We start from the raw sequence: 18625 nt of genomic DNA on the forward strand, positions 1-18625 counted from the left end.
CAATTTAGCGCAATTGCCTGTTTGGCAAAAGTGTGCAAAATCTTTTTGTCTTTAACTGGTTCCCTACATAGCGTAAAACCAAGAATAGTCTAAAGGAAAAGAGCCACGCTAGAAAACAGGCAATAAAGGATTTAAAAGGTTTATACATTAATCAAACCCTAATCTTAAAAAAATCAAAAAAGGCAGGGCCGCCATAAAGGCCAACAACTAGTTGCAGAAGTACAAGCCAACAAAGACAAAAGCAGCAGTCTTCTCAATTTCAATTCAGCGAAAGCAAAGGCTGGCTCAAAGGTTGGTTGTAGAAGTTTCTTCTCCAACTTTAAAATATAGGATCCCAAGCAGGAGGGGGAGCTCTCTTTGGGGGTCTTATATCTAAAACCTCTGAAATTGGCAGAATCAGGATCGCGAAAACAATGGTGGGTGAATGAAAATGTGAGATGAAGAAGAGCAGCATGAATCTTAGACAAAGATTGTGTCAAACCTTTGTCCAATATTGAAAACCCACATAAAAAAGAATTTCACACTCAAAAAAATCTTGAGCTGACAAAATTCTTAGCATTTCTCCAAAATATTTCCTTGTTCTAGTTTCTCTGGCTTTTTTCTTGTACTAGGTCTTACTGCTTTTTAAATCCATTTGAAAGTTGTTTGAGGATAGAGACCTGCTGCCTTGAAGAGTGATATGCCAGGCTGTTAGATGAAGAGAGTGAAGCTTGACATGTGGCAGGCGACCGGTCAGCCAGAGGGAACAGATGTGGAATCAGGGTAAAAAGCCATTAGAATTCTTTACCAGATCTGGGCCCTATGGTCTTCATCTACCTTTTTTAAATCTGGAGCTATTAAAATCTATACTTGGCTTGGCATTTGAAGCAGAGGAAGCACCTTTGGAAGCAGAAGATTTTCAACTGAACATAACCATGAAGATTTCCAAGCTGCTGAGAAGATAGTCCACTTGAAAAACTGATGAAACCTCTTTAGTGGAAAAGCTTTGAGCTCTATGTCACATGGGAATCCACAGATCTATCTCACACTCCAAATTTTGACTGCCAGTTTGAAATACATGAAGATCCCGTGATCACTCATTAACACAGAGTTATTTGTCTGTATAGCATCTCTCAAGGAGTTCTGTGCTTAGTTGCACAATTGTGAAAGAAAATCTTGTGTTCTTTGATTGCTCCCATGCAATCATTGCTTGGAATGTGTATGGGTTTCTTGTTGTTCCCTTGTTTGATGATTGAGTTGTTCCAGTTGTATTTGTCTGGACCTGCCCTGGAAAACATCTGAAAAAGTAACTTGATGATGCCATTAATATGCTAACATGTGCTAACATCTGATACATAGTGATATGTAGATGCTGTAGTCTGGCAGGTATGTCTTTGTATCCACTTTCCATTTAGATGTCAGCTAAGCAAGCCGTTAGAGATTAGTGGTCGCTTCTTGAGCGCCCTTGGCCGGGTCACAGAGGTCCCTTGTTTTTGAGACATGTCTAATCCACCACAAAAAAGTCCTTCCAGTGTATTATTATTTGGAACACAGTGTCCATATCCTGGCAGTGCTGTGTCCATATTTTTTGAAATGCCGGTACATTTCCTCATGAGCATTGGAGAATTTGGGAACAGAAAGCTTGACACTGTCCTTGACTGAAGAGGCTTGAAGGACTGTCACAGTCAACCCGGACTGAAGTTGAAAAGGGGTTAATGGAAGGTTTTGCTGCTCTTCTTTTGAAAACACCCGTTAAAAGGCCGTCACACACATATAGACTTGGGTACTTACCAAGTCTTTGTCTTGAGAGGGGTACACTCCTGGACTTTATTTCGTCTGCTGAATACCCTAGGCATCCTTAGAACTGCTTCCACATATTCCAAATGCTGTGGGGGTCTTAGCCTGAGGTAGCCAGAATCAGGCAATAGTCCAAAGTTAGCCGATTTGGATTCCTTTTTGGAGCCAATGGCTATCACTGGGCCAGATAAGAGAACAAATACTCTAGGCAGAGAGAATTAGCCAAAGGGGCAATCTCCAGAACTTGCATTAGGAATTTCCAGCTCGAAAAGCATAAATTAGCATGAAGGTAAGCCAGGCACAGCTTTAGTTACCCTTGAGATCTTGCCCAACAGAAATTTGACAAAGTTCTTGCCCAGCAGAGGTAAAAGCTGTAAAATCAACATTTTGAACTTGGGAATGGCCAGATAAGGTAGGATGAATCCCCTCTCCTGGTCTCCCGCGTGTTCCCCTTACAGAGGTACTAGGAACAGGCGGGAAGATACCCTCCTAAAGCCTTTCTGGCACAGTGCAGAATAGTGATAGCCCCTCTGGCTTTGCTTCTTGCTTTTGCAAGTGAGATAAAAGTCTTTGTTTGGGGAGGAATGTCTGGCATGCCAGAAAAAGGAGGCAAGGTATAACAATAAAACCTGTAACCGTGGTGAATGATGTCATGGGTAATTCCGGGCCAGGTTTAGTTCCCCTAGAGCTTTGGGGCAGCAGTCTTCCTCTAGGTAGAGTTGCCTGAAGGGCAGGTCACTGCAGCTGCTTAGGCAGGTCATTGCCCCTGCTACGAAAGGACTGACCCCTGTGAGCTGTAAGCCTGAGCAGGTGAACTCACTGCTAGGAAGCATAAAGCACCGTGAGCTCCATCCCTACCCAGGAGACATGCCTCTAGACTGGGAATCGTAAGCAGGATAAGTCATTCAAAACAGGAGCCAATTTCTACTAGGCTTGGGAGGCATAAAACAAAAAATCCTTAACCAGTTTGCATAGACTTAAACTTGTCCTCCATCTCATTTAAAACTGCTCCCACAATGGAACAACAACAACATCCTCTCAAAAAGGAGCTCCCAAAATCCTTGTCTTAACATGCTCAGCTCGTGGAGATCGCCTCAAGAAGTGGCTACGAAGAACTAGAACCAGTAAGCAGCCACCCACAGAAGCCTGTTTCCGCAGAAAACCTCATTACAGGAATGACCTCCCACCTGTTCTCTGATCAACTAAATCACTGACAATCTACCTAAGAATTTCTTCATGAAGAGGCTTCATGGATTTAGTGCATAGAAAAACTTTTACCAACCAGTTATGCATGCATGAGAATATGTTGTCTCTGTGCAACTGAAAACAAGCAATGCTTTAAAAAAAAGTATGGTTGTTTTTGCTTGCCTAAACATTTTTAAAGGAAAAAAATCTGTACATAGTTTTCATCACACCTTGATGATCTGTACAATACGAATGGATTAAAGTGTTTATTTTAATTTCTCATACTGAAAAAAAAAAAAAATCATAGAATCATCACATAGACATGTTTTTGGTTTTCAGTTTCTTTTTTTATGCAGCATGCATCATAATACAGTATAGCACAGCCCAGACATATTTTTTTCTGCATTCACCTACAATGTCGCTGTTGCGTGTCACTGATCTCTCTGAAGATCTACACAGCTAGTACACAGGATTAAGGATATGCACTGTTAAATAAGCAAATCCCTGTAGTTCAGGGTTTGATTCTTTCAGAATACATTTCCTATTGGGTAATTCCCAGAAAGTCACTTAACCAAATAGTGCTCTGGGACAATTGGGAAATTGGGCTAGGCTCCATGACGGCCTCCTGGACTCCAAGCCCACTAACTACCTATGAATCCATGAACGGAATTTGCCATTGTGTGTCAAATGTATGCTGCTGAAAAGCTGTTTAAGATCCATTTACGTTTTCTTCTACAGAAAGTAAGAAACAGCAGGGTTCTGTTAAGTGTTCAAAGCTGTATTCTTTAAAACATTCCAGACTCTCCCCCCACAGTCTTGTTTAGGTGTGACAGCATCCAGCCCAGTAATTTGTGACCGACAGCTGTCACTTCAAAGAGTAAGCAGGACAAATGAAAGCTACTTGCAGTTTTTCATGCTATCCTTAGTGTTCTATAGAAACATGGACAAATGCAACACTAAACTGGACAAAAATTACAGCATTTAACAGTTTGTAAAGTAGCACTGCACTACAATTAATCCAGGTTTTCCATTTAAATATTTCACTAAAAACTCTACAAATTTTACTATCACTCACCGTGCTTACCTTCTTAATACATTTACACCTCATCTCCCACCTTCTTAATACCTTTACATCTCATCTCCCCAAAGGTCTTTTAACTGTCTTCTCTAACTACTCCCTTCTTACCTTCCAATAAATCTATTTTCCTCTAGCCTTAAATATTCCACACAAAATTATATCTAGGGGGTATACGGTGTAACAAACTGAGAAAGTTGACTACGCTGGAGGATGTGTTGCCCTTTTAAACTGGCTCACTGTACTGAATGCTACCTCCTTTCTAGGGATCTGGTCTAACTACCAAACAATGTTTATGTACAGAAATACTTTATTATAACTCAAGCTATGCTTCTATTTGCATACTCTGCCTCTATTCTTCCATACAGTACACTCCTTCCCTGTGCTATTATCAAATCCCATAGTCTTTCTTACAGTTTTCCTTAATTTGTCATGTGTGCTAAGAGTATGTTGCTAAAATGCCTTTATGGTCCCTTAGGGACCATTTGACAGAACTTTACTGACCTTAGACTTTTTTTGGGTCATGACTAAAAAGGGTCTTTGGACCAACCCACCTACCCAGTTACCAAATTGTAAATAAATAAAAAAGGGGACACTTCTCACCTTTAAAAACAGCTGATGTCCTTCTATTCAATGTTGCAGTATTCTTTACATATGGGTTGTCTTCCACCCAATGACCAGACGTCCGACCTGAATACAAAAGCTTATAGCCACTGCCGCTACATGGGACGTCACACATAGTCTCTGACAGCATCAGCCATAAAAGGATGTCCACACGAACCATCCTCAGAACTTTTTCAACACCATTCGGAAGGCTGACTCTTGCGTATGGTTTGCAGTCGGATTCCATGTGTTGCTGCCAGTTTCAGATAAGTACCCCGTTGAGAATTCTTTTTATTATTACTGCCATTTGATGTTCTTCTTGTCATCCAAGAAGGGCAGTGTGGAAGGCAGATTCCACATAAACATAGCCATGACCTCTGTTTTTTTTTGCTTAGGGCCTACTCATGAATACTATTCCTGTTCCATTTGTCAGGCCTTCGTGCTAAAGGCCTTACATAGGCATCTTTCTGCCTTAAATCTCTATCTTGAGGATCTATGACTTGAACAACTCACTAGACATGCTATGGAAGGTACTGGGGTCCTTCGACCAAGCTAAGTTTGAAGAGGAAGGTGAGTAAGTAAAAACATGAAACTTCTTCAGTTACGGCTACCTCCTCTGTCTTTCCCTTTGAGGTTGGTGAAGACCTGGTGGTACATTTAGAGGTTGGGTCCATTTCTTCAGTGGGTACCCCTGGGGAAGTCACCAAGGGTTCGGATCCTAGCATGTCTGAGGCAATGCAGATGTCCATACTGGGTGAAATGGGGAAACCACGGTTTGTTCTGCTGGAGGAATCTGGTGATGTTCCTACCATTCTGAGTAGGGATCCTTCACTGTCTACACCAGAAGTTAGCCCCATGTCAGGTTCCTCTTCTTTGTCTCCTCATACTGAAAGACATGTTAAGTAAAAACAAAATACCAAACATCCAAACATCCCCTTCCACCCTCAGTCTGATAGGGATGCCTTTTCCCAGGGTCTTAAGGCTTTGATGGCTTTAAAGCCTTCTTCGTCTCTCCCTCTTCCTGCCTTCCCTTCTTCTCCTGTGCAGGTTAGTGGACCTCAGGTTCTTTCCTCTGATTCTGAGGATTCCTTCTCTGATGAAGACTCCCTTGCATACTCCACCGAAATTACTTCCCTTCTGGAATATGCTTCTCTTTAGGAGTCGTCATCTAATGGAGGAAATTCCACAGTTGAAGAACTTTCCTTTGGAGAAACCATTAATAAGATGAGGGAGTTCTTCAAATGGGATTGCTCAAAGATTTCTGAGGAACAAAAGCGTTATGATCTGCTACAAATGGAGGTTCCCACTCCCTCTCCAGTTCCTTCAGTCTTTTAAGCTTGCCTGGAAACTTTTGCTTCTTCCTCCTAAACACCTGACTCCTAGGTCCATGCTCCCAAGAGGCCTGATTTTATAAAGTACCAGATGACTGCAAGTTCCTCTATAACTGCCCCTCTGCTGATCCAGCTGTGGTCTCCACTGTTTCTGATAAATCTTCTCGTTTGTCTCCATCTGCCAAGCTTCTTCCTTCAGATAAGGAAAGCAAATTTCTTGCCTGACTGGGTAAGAAGGTATATACTACTTCTACATTGGCTATTAGAGCTATTAACTACCAGACACGTCTAGATATTCTTTGGCTTTGTTTTCTCAGCCTTCACAGACTTTGCCTCAGTTCTCAGACTCCGAGGTTAAATCACAGGTCCTCTCACTTTTGCCTGCATCTTCTCAGGCAGATAGACTTTCCATCAAGTGCAGCTATAATGCTGTAGAGGCATCCTCCAGGCCTGGTGCTTCTGCCTCTGTGCTTAGGAGACATTCTTGGTTAAGGCTTCAATCACTGCCTGATGACATAAAAACAAAGTTACTTGATGCTCCTCTAGATAAGTCTGATCTTTTTGGATCGGCAGCTGCAGAACTTTTTAAAGCTATACAGGAAAAAGGAAAGGAACTTCAGGACTTAAAACACTTGTCTCACCAGTTCTCAAATTCCATAGGAATTTTCCTGCCAAAACATCCTTTGTTATGAGACCTGCTTGTTCTTCCTCTGCTGCTACTTCTGGTGCTAGGACTAAGACATCAACTAGGAGACTTCCTCAATGCAAAAAAAAGAAGTTATATATTTACCATAACGTTTCATGTGTGTTGTCCATCTCTGCCTTTATTCTCACTTGTGGGTTGGATCCTATCCATTGGATCTGTCTCGGCCTTTTTCAAAAGCTTGAGGCCTTCAGCAAAGCTCATAGGCATTCTCCCTTACTCATAATGCAGTTCCCTAAACCCTCGGATCTTGTTTGACCATGAGAAAAAAACATTAGTGAAATCAAGGTTGTAGATAAAAATATTTATAGTGCAAGAAGAAAGTTGTTTCTGAGGATACAGAGTTCAAAGGATATCCAATTACTACTACCTGGTCTCCCAGGAATGTAGGCAGGGGCTAGGTGGGTGGGTTATGAAAATAAAGGCAGAGATGTACAACACACATGGAATGTTACGTTAAGTATATAACTTCTTTATGTGATGCTGTCAATCTCGTCTTTATTCTCACTTGTGGGACTGCGTACCAAGCTACCTGATTCTTGGGTGGTTCATGGGAGCATATTTCTCAGGACCATAGAACCAAAGGATGCTCTACTCCTGGAGGCCAACTCTACTTTGTAATGAGTAATAAAGGTACGAGGACTGGCCCGTGTGGCTGCAGAACAGATACTGTCCAAAGATAGCCTTGCCTGAAAAGCTGAAGTAGCCATTGCCTTGGTGGAATGAGCTTTGACAGGTGCTGGGAAGAGTCTTGTTCGTGGAATTGTAAATAAAGGAAATCCATTCAGACAGCCATTTGGATAAGCTAACCTTAGATACTGGTAAGCCTTTCTTAGTGTTAGAATAGGAAACAAATAGCTGATCTGATTTTCTGAATTCTGCAATTTTATGTAGGTAAAAACATCAACTGTCTATGAAAGTCTAAAAGATGTAATGAATATTCTCCTTTAGTCTGAAAAAATTGGAAAGAATCCAGGTAACTCAATAGATTGATTAAGGTTACTTTCAGATACAACCTTGGGCAGAAAAGGAGGAATTGGTGCGTAAAGAAACTCTGTCCTTATGAAAAATCAAGTACAGTGGTTTGACAGATAAAGCTTGTAAGTCTGACACACTCTGCTGAGGTGATATCGACTAACAGTGTCTTCCAAAAAATAAATTTTACGTCACAGCTACCAGAAGGTTCAAAGGGGGATAGATAATAAAAGACAGCACAAAATATAGATCCCAAGGTGGAGATGGGTCTTTATACAGAGGCCTTAGAAGTGTAGTTCCTTTCCAGAAGGCTTTACAAAGCCTGTTTGATACGATTCCATAGCCATTTTCTACTATATGAAAGTTTGAAATTGCTGCCAGTTGAACTCTAACAGTAGCTGCAGCAGCACCTTCGTTGAAAAGTTTAGCCAAGTCTAACAAAATGTAAGGGAGCAGTAAAGGGATCAATCTGATTAGAATTAGCCCATAAAACAAACTTCTTCCATTTTCCCTTGTACAGCTTTTGTGTGGATGACTTATGTGAAGAAATTAAAATGTGTCTTACAGGAGAGGAAAGGAAAGGAAACCTGGCTATCAGGGGAATTAGAGCAGCCAAGTTGTCAGTCTGAGGTTGTTTAGATTGGGATGAACCATCCCTAATGGGCGAGTCATCTGGAATAGGGTCCAGAATCCATGGTTCATCCCAAATATGAGGCCAAAGAAGGGGAACCAGATTTGTCAAGGCCAATAGGGAGCAATTAGGATCACTGTCGTCTTCAACAAACTTGCTTTCTGTAGTAGTTTGGGAATTAGAGGAATTGGTGATAGGCATAAAGAAGTCCTGGAGGCCAGTCCTGAACAAATGCATCCCTTGGGGACTCCCCCAGAGGGGGGAATTAGGGCAAAGTAGTTGCTGCATTTGGCATTTGTGGGTGAAGCAAAAAGGTCGCAGCAAGGCTGGCCCCATTTTCAGAAAATCTTTTCCACAACTTTTTGACTGAAGTGCCACTTGTGTGGCAACAGCATGGTTCTGCTCAATTTGCCCGTTATTATGCTGGATCTCCCCAGGATGTGAGTTATCAGAAAGTGATTGGAAGATGTAAGCCCATTGCCAGACCTTTGAGTCCCCCTATCTGTTTATGTGCCAGAATACAAACATGTTGTCCGATTGGATTGCTATCGTTTCCAGAGGGAGGGAGTCTTGAAATACTTGCAATGCTAAAAGCACAGCCCGCATCTTCAGGACATTTAGGTGCAAATGGGCTTTGCGTTGATGCCAGAGGACTTGAACTGTCTTCCCTAGATAATGTCCCCCCACTCTATCTGGGAAGCATCCGTGGTAACTGTGGCTTGGGGTTGGGAAGGTATAAAGTGATAGCCTTGAGATACCAGAGGAAAGTGAATCCACCATTGAAGATCCCATTTCCATGAATTTATCATCATGATTTTGTGTGTCATTGGTAGTTCCAGAATTGACCGGTGTGTTGAAAGTAACCATTGAAGTATTCTCATGTGAAGACAACTGAGGCAGCCATTTTGCCCAGTACTTGAACTAATTTAGCAGAATCTCGTTTATTCCTGATAAACATTCTTACATAATACTGAAGATCATCTACTCTGCCTTGTGGAAGTTTTGCTATCATCCTTCTTGTGTCTATTTCTGTTCCTATGAAGACTAAGTTCTGACATGGTTCTAGAGCAGATTTTTCATAGTTTACTCTAATCCCCAGAGAGGAATAGAGTTGTAGCGTGGAGTCCTTGGCCTGTAGCACAAGATGCCTGGTTGGGGTGGTTATGAGCCAGTCGTCCAGATACGGAAACACCTGGAATCCTTGACATCTCAGGAGAGCTGCAACTACTGCTATGCATTTGAACACACTGGGGTCTGTAGTGAGACGAAAGGGAAGAGCTTGAAACTGGAAGTGACTGGCTCCTAGCTGGAAGCACGAGTGCCTCCAGGACTGCCTTTCTATCAGTACATGGTAGCACGCATCCGGAAGGTCTACACAGCACATCCAATTGTCTTTTTCCAAAAAAGGAAGCACTGACTGCAATATCACCATGCAAACTTGCTCTTTTTAATGATTTGTTTAGATTGCGGAGATACGGAATGTGTCTCCAGTCCCGTTTTCATTGGAATTAAAAATAATCTTGAGTTCCAAATCTCCTCTGGGGACTTCTTTGATGACTCTTTTTTTTTCTTAGCAACTTTTGAATTTCTAAGGTTGTTTGTTCCTTCTGACTGGGTGGAACGTCTGGAACGGTTTTGTTTTTGGGAATGGGGAAGGAAAAAGGAATGACATAACCCCTGGATATTATGTTCTGCACCCATCTGTCATTTATTTTTAGCCAGGTTTGAAGGTGCAGAGAGACAATCATCCCCCAACTGCATCCAGAGGCAGACAATCAGACACCCCTTCAGGAGTGCTGAAAGGGACTACCAAAGAAAGATTCTCTGGAGCCCTGATTCTGTGGGCTTCCCCTGCTGCGAGGGCAGCGTCTTCCATTATTGTTCCCCCCTCTGCCTCTAGGGGAACTTTCACCCTGTGCGTCTTGGAAAGACCTTTGTGATTTTCTGAACCACATCTTTCCACTACCTCTTTAACCTTGGGGAAAAAGTCTTGTGGGTGTTGAAAAACTTACTCCAACGGCAGATAAGGTCTTGCCTTCCTATTCACACCTGGTGAGTGTCTCTAACTTTGGGTCCAAAGAGAGAGGCGCCATCAAAGGAGTGTTAATGAAGGAAAACGAAGGGTTCCATGAAATCGCAAAGGCGCATCCAGCCCTGCCTCCTAAGTGAGATGCCTGAACCCCCTGCCCTACTCTTTCCATTTAATACATATGAGATGAGTCGCATGGAACAGTTTATGACTGAATTTAGAGTGGCGAGCTGAGAGGTTACCTTGTCTGCAACTGCATCTATAGCTCCTTGGAGGGAGTCTGACAATTCCTTTATCTGATCCTTCTGTAGTCTAGTAAAATAAGTTAAGTAATTCAGCTATCGTAAGGTGAAGTTTGCTGACGAAAAGACATGCTTCCCGTATCTATCCATGGTCCTAGAATCTTTATTTGGGGGATGGATAGTGGAACTGGTCTCAAATAGTTCAGTTGTAGTGGCGCCGCAACGACCATGGCATCAATTGCTACATCTTTTGTAAGGAAAGGCTTGTCCATAGGGGCAGTAATATATTTATTTGCCCCCCTAGGAGTAGGTTCTATGGAGTATGGCGTCTCCCAAGCCTTCTGAGAGATTACGTCAATAAGCTCATCGGAAGGAGGGGTCACCCAAGAGGTGGAAGGGTGAGACCCGAAAGCCTTCAGGTATACATGCTCCTCAGCTGAAGGGGTTGTGGACAGCCAGTCACCTCTCTGTTTTAACATTTCTAGGAAGTCTCCGAAGGCGACATCTTCAGAAGGCAAATGAGGGGACCATTCTGAATCATCAAGGTCAGTATCAGATGTGACTGACTCTTCTGGGGAGTCCAGATGTTTCCTCTTGCAAGTCCTCTTCCGATGGACTTCCACAGTGGGGTAATCTGGGGAAGTTTTAAAAGGGGGGGGGTCCCTTGCTGGATGTCCTGAGGCCTGGGGTCTCTGCAGTCATGTGGAAGGGGTATGTGAGTAGGTGAAGTCACTGGCCCAGAAGTGGAAGGAAGATCCTGGAGTGACTGGGATGCAGTCATTACCCTCCTCATAACCTCAAAGGCACCCCACCACTGAGCTGAAGAAATCCCCGGATATGAGAAAAAAGTAGTTGAGTCAAGGGAATCACCAGTGCAGAGGACAGACGTTCTGAGGCAGAGGTAGGATCCAAACTCACCTGCGCAGAAGCTCCAAGAGGCAGAGTGGGATCACATGAGATCTGAACCCGCTCTCAGGATCTGACCAGGGAGTGTCAGCTCTTAGAGATCTCCCGCTCTAACAGAGCAGAACAACTCTGGGCAGATGTCAGATCTGAAGAACCTTTGGCCCTGGGATCCAAGATGGACACCAGCTGAACATCAGAATCTTATGGCTCCGAAACTATGGAATGGATTGGAGGAGAAATAGGTGCCAATGGACATGACTTTGTCGGAGCCGATGTCTTTGGGCTAGGAACCAGTAATAACTTGGCCGAAGCCGGTGTCTTCCGAAGCCTCTGCACTACCCTATCCACATCATCTGATAACCTCCTGGTGGATCATGCAGATAAGGTAGGGGGATCTGGATTGTGTCAAAATCAGTGTTGGAAGCTGAGAAGATACAGGCTCCAATGATGGTGAACAGCTCCGAAGTCTAAACTCAGTAGGAGCAGAAAAGGTTGGAGCAGAAGGTTTAGGTTGCTCCGAAGACCTCTTCGATCTGGAAGCTATGGCTGCTCATAAGAATTTTTAAGAGCAGACAGTTTAGGTACTTTCTTTCTCTGCTCCAAGGATGATTTTTGACTCAAGGAACATCGCTTTAGAGTTTTGTCTGACTTATCTGATGATTTAGAAGACTCTGGAGAAATAGCCTGAGAAAATTGAGTTTTAAGTAAACCTTTTAACATAAGTTTATTTTTATGCTCCATAAGAGCCCTTTGGTTGAAGCCATGGCAAACAGAGCATGATTCTTGTAAATGTAAAGGCCCCAAGCAATATATAGAAAAAGTGTGACCATCACTTAGAGGCATCTTTTTGCCACACTGTTCACATTTTTTAAACCCTAAGGGTTTCCCATCCTGTTTTTGAGACATATTACAGAAAAAAATTTAAGCCACTGAAAATTTAAGCTACAGAAATAAAAGAGAAAAGAACTTGCACATGCGCACACACAAATGCTCTCTAACAAAAACAGACCAACTAGATGGAGGAAATAGTTTTTAGTTTTTTTTTTTTTTTTTGTAACTGTAGATAACTTAAAAAGACGTTGGAAAAAGAGAGGACAGGCAATAACACTCGCAGAGGCAAACCAAACGTCCTCCAACTTAAACAGATGCTGGAAGGGGAAAGCTAGAAGAGGGAACACCCGCACTGCCAAATAAACATCCTCTAACAAATGTACGTACAGAAGGGTAAGGAAATTCTTAACTAAGTAATAGAAGAAAAACTAGGTAGAAAATACAAAAAATATATAAATAAACTTTCACTTGGCCGAGAGCTTCCTGGAAGGACCACGTCCTTCGCTGAGCAGCAAATGAGATCTGGGGGTTTAAGGAACTGCGTTATGGGTAAGGGAGAATGCCCACAAGCTTTGCTTAAGGCCTCAAAGCTTTTGAAAGCATCTGAGATAGGTCTGATGGATTTGATCTGACCCACAAGTGAGAATATAGGTGTGATTGACATCACATTTACTGTTTCTGCTCCTCCTTCTCAGCAGCCCTTTCAGGGCAGGCCCAGTTCTCTGTGACAGCCATTCTTCTCTTCCAAGTCAAACAACTCTTTCACTTTGCCCGTCTCTTTCCTTTCCAGCCTTGGTAAAGATCACTCAGGATGTCTGGTTTTTCCATCATCCAAAAAGGTTACTTTATGACTTGGAAGACTATCCCTTCTTTCATGGGGATTCCTCAGCCCCCTTCCTGTCAGCTTCATCTGTTTCCTCAGCTCCTATCTCAGCTACTTTCTCAAGGCACTATTCAGCCTGTACCTTTGCATCAGACAGGAATGGGTTTTACTCCAGAATGTTTCTGGTTCCAAGAAAGGATGGCCCCTAAGAGACCAATTCTAGACCTCTCCCACTTAAACACTTTCCTGGTAGTGCCTCTTTTCCAGATGCTGTCACTTCAGGCACTTTTTCCCCTGATTTCTCCTTAATCTTTCATGGCTTCTCTAAATCTCAAAGATGCTTACCGGCATATCCCCATTCACCCTCAGGACAGGAAATTCTTACATTTCTCAGTGGTTTGTCTGCACGTTCAGTTTTCTGACTTGCCTTTTGGTCTTTCCACTGCCCCCAAGGGTTTTCACAAAGTGCTTGGCCCCAGCCATTGCTTTCCTGAGGGTCCACGGGGTTCAGGTTTATCCTTATCTAGACAATCTTCTTCTTCTGCCCAAGAATTCAGATCAATTGTCTCAAAACCTTATAAAGGTCATTCGTCACCTTCAGGGCTTACGGTTCACAGTAAATTTCAAATAATCCAGTCTGACTCCATCTCAGGATCACATCTTCCTAGGGTGCAGGTTCAGGACAGATCTGATGATGGTTTTCCTGTCTGCAGACAAGGTTCTCTCTCTCTCTGACATCCTTCATGGAAAGCCTTCTGCCTCTTCCTTCTATCCCGGCCAGAGACTTTCTGAGACTTCTAGGTTTCATGGCTCCCACTATTCCCATGCTGCCTTTGGCGAAGCTTCACATGAGGAAATTTCAATGGTTTCTAAAACCAACCTGATCTCAACATGCGTACTCTTTAGACATCCTGGCTCCTCTCCTCCCCTGCTTGAAAACAGAGCTCTACTGATGGATTCAACAACCGTTTCTGAATCCAGGCTTTCCTCTTCTCTTACCACAGCCTTTTCAACAGTTGTTCACAGATGCCTCAGACATAGGCTGGGGGGCAACCTTAGCTTCCAGGAAGGTTCAGGGTCTCTGGTCTCCAACTCAGCAGAGAGCTCCAATTCTAACCTTGCAAACCTTTTATCCTCTTTTCCTACCAGGTCCTCTGAAGACTTTTTTTTTTTTTTTTTTTAACAGACAACACTACTGTCCTCTGGTACATAAACAAGCAGGGGGGACCAAATAGTACAGTTGTGTACACATACCATAAATGTAGATGTTCGAGTGTATTCACTGTTACAGTCATCACACTTGGGGTATCTGCCTGCAGGTAGCCTTCAGTTGCCCCGAATACCAGAGTCTTGGGATTTCTGCATTGGATGCTGTCGCCTTTTCCATGACATCAGGTCACCAGGGGTATAAAACATGCAGCCGATGCTATTACATCAGTTTTTCTTGCCTTAGATGTCAGGAGCTATTACATGGTGTTGAACACCTTCAGTAAAAAGTAAATACCTCTGCCATAAAAGATGGCCATAAAGAGGATAGGAAAAAAGGCTAGAGAAAGCCAGGGGGCTGAAGGGAGGGAACCCATGATTGCAACAGTGAATACACTTGAACATCTACATTTATGGTAAGTGTACACAACTGTACTATGGTTCTTCGTATTTCACTGTTGCAGTCATCACACTTGGGTTGATTCCTAAAGCTGAGGAAGGGTGGAGGCAGTCAAGAAGTGTTGGGGCTGGCTAGCAGGCCTTGTAAGACTGCTGCAGCAAATTCAGCTCTGGATTTAGAAAAAATAGGTAAGTGGTAATGCTTGGTAAAGGTGTGTACAGAACTCCAGGTTGCAGCTTCCAAGAGGTCCCTGGTGGATACCACCCTGAGAAATGCTGTAGAGGCTGAAGTAGCTCGAGTGGAATGAGTTCTGATCCCCAGAGGGGTAGGTTTTCCATGGTGCTTGTAGCAAAAATGGATGCAGTGTGCTATCCATTTGGAAATGGTTTGTTTCAAAATGGCCTTGCCCTCTGCCCCTGTAGCAAAGCCTACTAGTAGCTGGTCAGATTTTCTGAAAGGCTTAGTCCTGTCAAGGTAGAACCTGAGCTGTCTGTGCACGTCCAAGGAGTGCAGGATCCTTTCCCCTCTATTCTGAGGATTAGGGACAAAGGTTGGCAAATGGATGGATTGGTTTAAAGCCACACTGGATACCACCTTGGGCATAAAGGAAGGGTTAGTCCTGAGGGAAACCCTGTCAGCATGGAAAATAATAAAGGGTTCCACTGCCATTAGTTCCTGTACCTCAGACACTCTTCTTTCAGAAGTAATAGCTAGAAGTAAGGCTGTTTTCCAAGAGAGGAATTTTAACTCTGCTGAAGCAGCAGGTTCAAAAGGGGGAAGTGTGAGCTTTTCCAGTACAAAGTTAAGGTCCCAAGCCATGGTGGGAGCTCTCCTAGGAGGCCTTAAACTGTTAGCTCCTCTCAGGAACTGCTTGATGAGAAGGTAAGAAAAGAGAGGTGGCTCAGTATTATAATGAGCCAAGATGGCAGAGGCATGAATCTTAATGGATGAGAAGGATAGGCCTCTGTGGAGCAGCTCTGCTAGGTAATCAAGGATTTTTATTTTATTTTTTATTTTTATTTATTTAACATTTGTTGACCGGGAAAGTCCGACTAGGTTCCACAGAGCCTGTTTTCAGTGGAGGCCCGGGGAGAAATGCTCCAGATGCATGTCTTTGGAATGTGGGAGGAAACCGGAGTACCCGGAGGAAACCCACGCGAACACAGGGAGAACATGCAAACTCCACACAGAAGGCACCCCAGCCGAGAATCGAACCAGAGAACCTCTTGCTGTGAGGCAACAACGTTAACCGCTGCACCACTGTGCCGATTTGAGGTAAGCTGGGCACAGCTGTGTCCTTTCCTTGAGACTGACTCTAAGAACAATATCTTTTCCACTTTTCAGCATAGGATTTCCTAGTACTAGGCCTTCTGGCCACAAGGATGACATCCAGCACCTGTTTGCTGAGGGATGCTGGTGGTGTATTCATGGGGTAAGCCAGGCTGCAAGGTTTAGGGTTTGCAGCTGTGGTTGCAAAATCTGCCCCTCCTGCTGAGACAGCAGGGAAGGTGTGTGACGTAGGTGCCAGGGTGTCACTGCTGTCAGGCTGCGTAGGAGTGGGTACCAGTGCTGGCGTGGCCAGTCTGGTGCAATAAGGATTGCCCTTGGTCTGTCCTGTTTGATCTTGAGAGGAGGAAAGGCATAAATTGAGAGGTTTTGCCATGTAAAGGATAGGGAATCCACCTTCCAGGCTCTGCTGTGAGGGTTCCTGGTGCAAAATTTGTTCAATTGGTGGTTTCGGGGGGAGGCAAAAAGGTCCACCTCCGGAGTTCCCCACCTCTGGTTTAGAAGTTTGAATGAATTGGGTTCCAGTTTCCACTCGTGAGGGTCCAGTAGATTTCTGCTTAAGTTGTCTGCCAGTGAATTTTGCTTGCCTGGCAAGAATTGAGCTTGTAGGTGCACTTGGATGCTCAAGGCTGTGTTCCGCAGAGCCATGGCTAACCTGCAGAGTGGATAAAAATGAGTCCTGCCCTGCATGTTTATGTTCCACATAACTGTGGTCCTCTGTCTTTATCAGGAGCTGTCCTGGAAGGATAAGGTATTTGAAGACTGTCAGAGCATTCTGTACAGCTAGCATCTCTTTTTGATTGATATGCAGGGGAATTTGTTCTGGGCTCCATTTGCCTTGAATGCATTTGCCTGCCATGTCAGCCCCCCATGCATAGTCTGATGAGTCTTTTGTCAGGGTTTGGGCTGCGGGGGGTTGAGTGAAAGGAAGTCCCTTGGTGTGGTTGCATGCTTCTACCCACCAAAGGAACTCTGCCCTTAGACAAGGTGTGATAGGAATCACTGTTTCCAGGTCCTGAGAATGTTGACACCAAAGGCTTTTTAAGTACCACTGAAGTTTCATCATATGCAGTCTTGCATATGGAATTAGCAGAATGCATGAGGCCATGAACCCAAGGACTTGCAGTATTTTCCTTGCAGATAGGTGGGTTTTGATGGCCATTAGTTTGAAATAGTTTGTCAGATGAACCTGCTCTTCTGGAGTGATGAATACCATCTGGTAAGGTGTGTTCAAGCTTGCTCCCAGGAATACAATTTGTTGGCTGGGCACCAGTTGTGATTTCTTTTCATTGATGGTGTATCCCAGTGAAGTTAAAAGTCTTTTTACAAATGCCAGGTGTTGAAGTAGCAATTCCTGACTGTCCGCCTGAATCAGACAATCGTCCGAGTATGGGTAGATTTGAATATTTCTCTGCCTGCAGTATGCAATGGTTGGAGCCAGGCATTTTGTGAATACTCTGGGCGCAGTAGATAAGCCAAAGGGAAGTGCAGAGAACTGATAGGGAATGGAGCCTTCCCTGAAACAGATATTTCCTGCAAGACTCCCTTATGGGGATGTGCAGATAAGCTTCTTTTAAGTCTAGGGGGACTAACCAGGCACCCTTGGCTAGCATATGAAGAAGTTGTTGCAGTGTAAGCATTTTGAATTTTGGGACCACCAGAAAGGTGTTGAGAATTGATAGATCCAGGATAGGGCACCAAGAGCTCTCTCTTCTGGGCACCAGGAACAGTCTGGAGTAGAAACCCTGTCCCCTTTGTTCTACTGGAACAGGTTGAATAGCCCTGATATGGAAAAGGGAAAGTACTTGCTTTTGAGCCTCTGCCCACTGGTTTGGGGAAGGTCCGGCAACCAGCTTGGTGTTGGCAGTGAGTGGAAGTAGAATCTGTATCCCCTAGGATACAATGTTTAAAACCCATTGGTCCTGAGTAATGGACATCCAGTTTTTTGCATGAAGGGCGAGTTTTCCTCCTAGGGGCGCAAGTACTTGGGCACGACTGGGAAAGATAATTGGAAAGTTATTGTGAACTTCTTCCATAAGGGGGTGGCTTACCACTCCCAGGTTTTGAGGTGGAAACACTCAATTGTTTAGATCACTGCATACCCTGAGACTGTAGTCTTGGTGGTCTGTTTCCCCTGGGTTTGGACTGAGAAGGCCTGAGAGGGACTGGAAAGGAAAAGTATTTTTGAAGGCCAATGCCTACTGCATCTAGGTGGCTGCACCTGTAAGAAATCTTTGACTGTTTGCATAGATTTAGCTTTTTCTTCCATCTTTTTAAGAACAACTTCTGCTTTTGTGCCAAACACTCCTGATTTAATGGAGCATCTAGTCATTTTGCTTTGACATGGTCAGGCAAGACTTGTTCTTTTAGCCAAGCATGCCTTCTCAGTACACACCCAGTGACAGCAGCACTGCAAGATGCTTCTAAGGCATCAAATCCACATTGCAAAGTATGTTTACTAACTTGGTTTGCAGAATGCATTAACTCTTGTAAATCTTTATTTCTGCACAATCTGGAAGCAACACCATTTTTTGTTTAATTAGTTTCATAATATGTTGCTGGTAATTCAACATGTGAAACTGGCAATTCAAAGCCCTGATGGTAAGAATTGCAGAGGTATAT

The 18625-nt window shown here is 43.7% G+C and overlaps 1 protein-coding gene across 1 annotated transcript in view; it reads right to left on the minus strand.

The window, feature by feature from the left end:
- R3HDM2 (R3H domain containing 2) overlaps positions 1-18625 on the minus strand; it is a 2908810-nt gene that overhangs the window by 79329 nt on the left and 2810856 nt on the right. The window lies entirely within an intron of this gene.

Source organism: Protopterus annectens, chromosome 9.part0, assembly GCF_019279795.1.
Source record: "Protopterus annectens isolate FY-2018-M chromosome 9.part0, PAN1.0, whole genome shotgun sequence".
Lineage (NCBI taxonomy): Eukaryota > Metazoa > Chordata > Ceratodontiformes > Protopteridae > Protopterus > Protopterus annectens.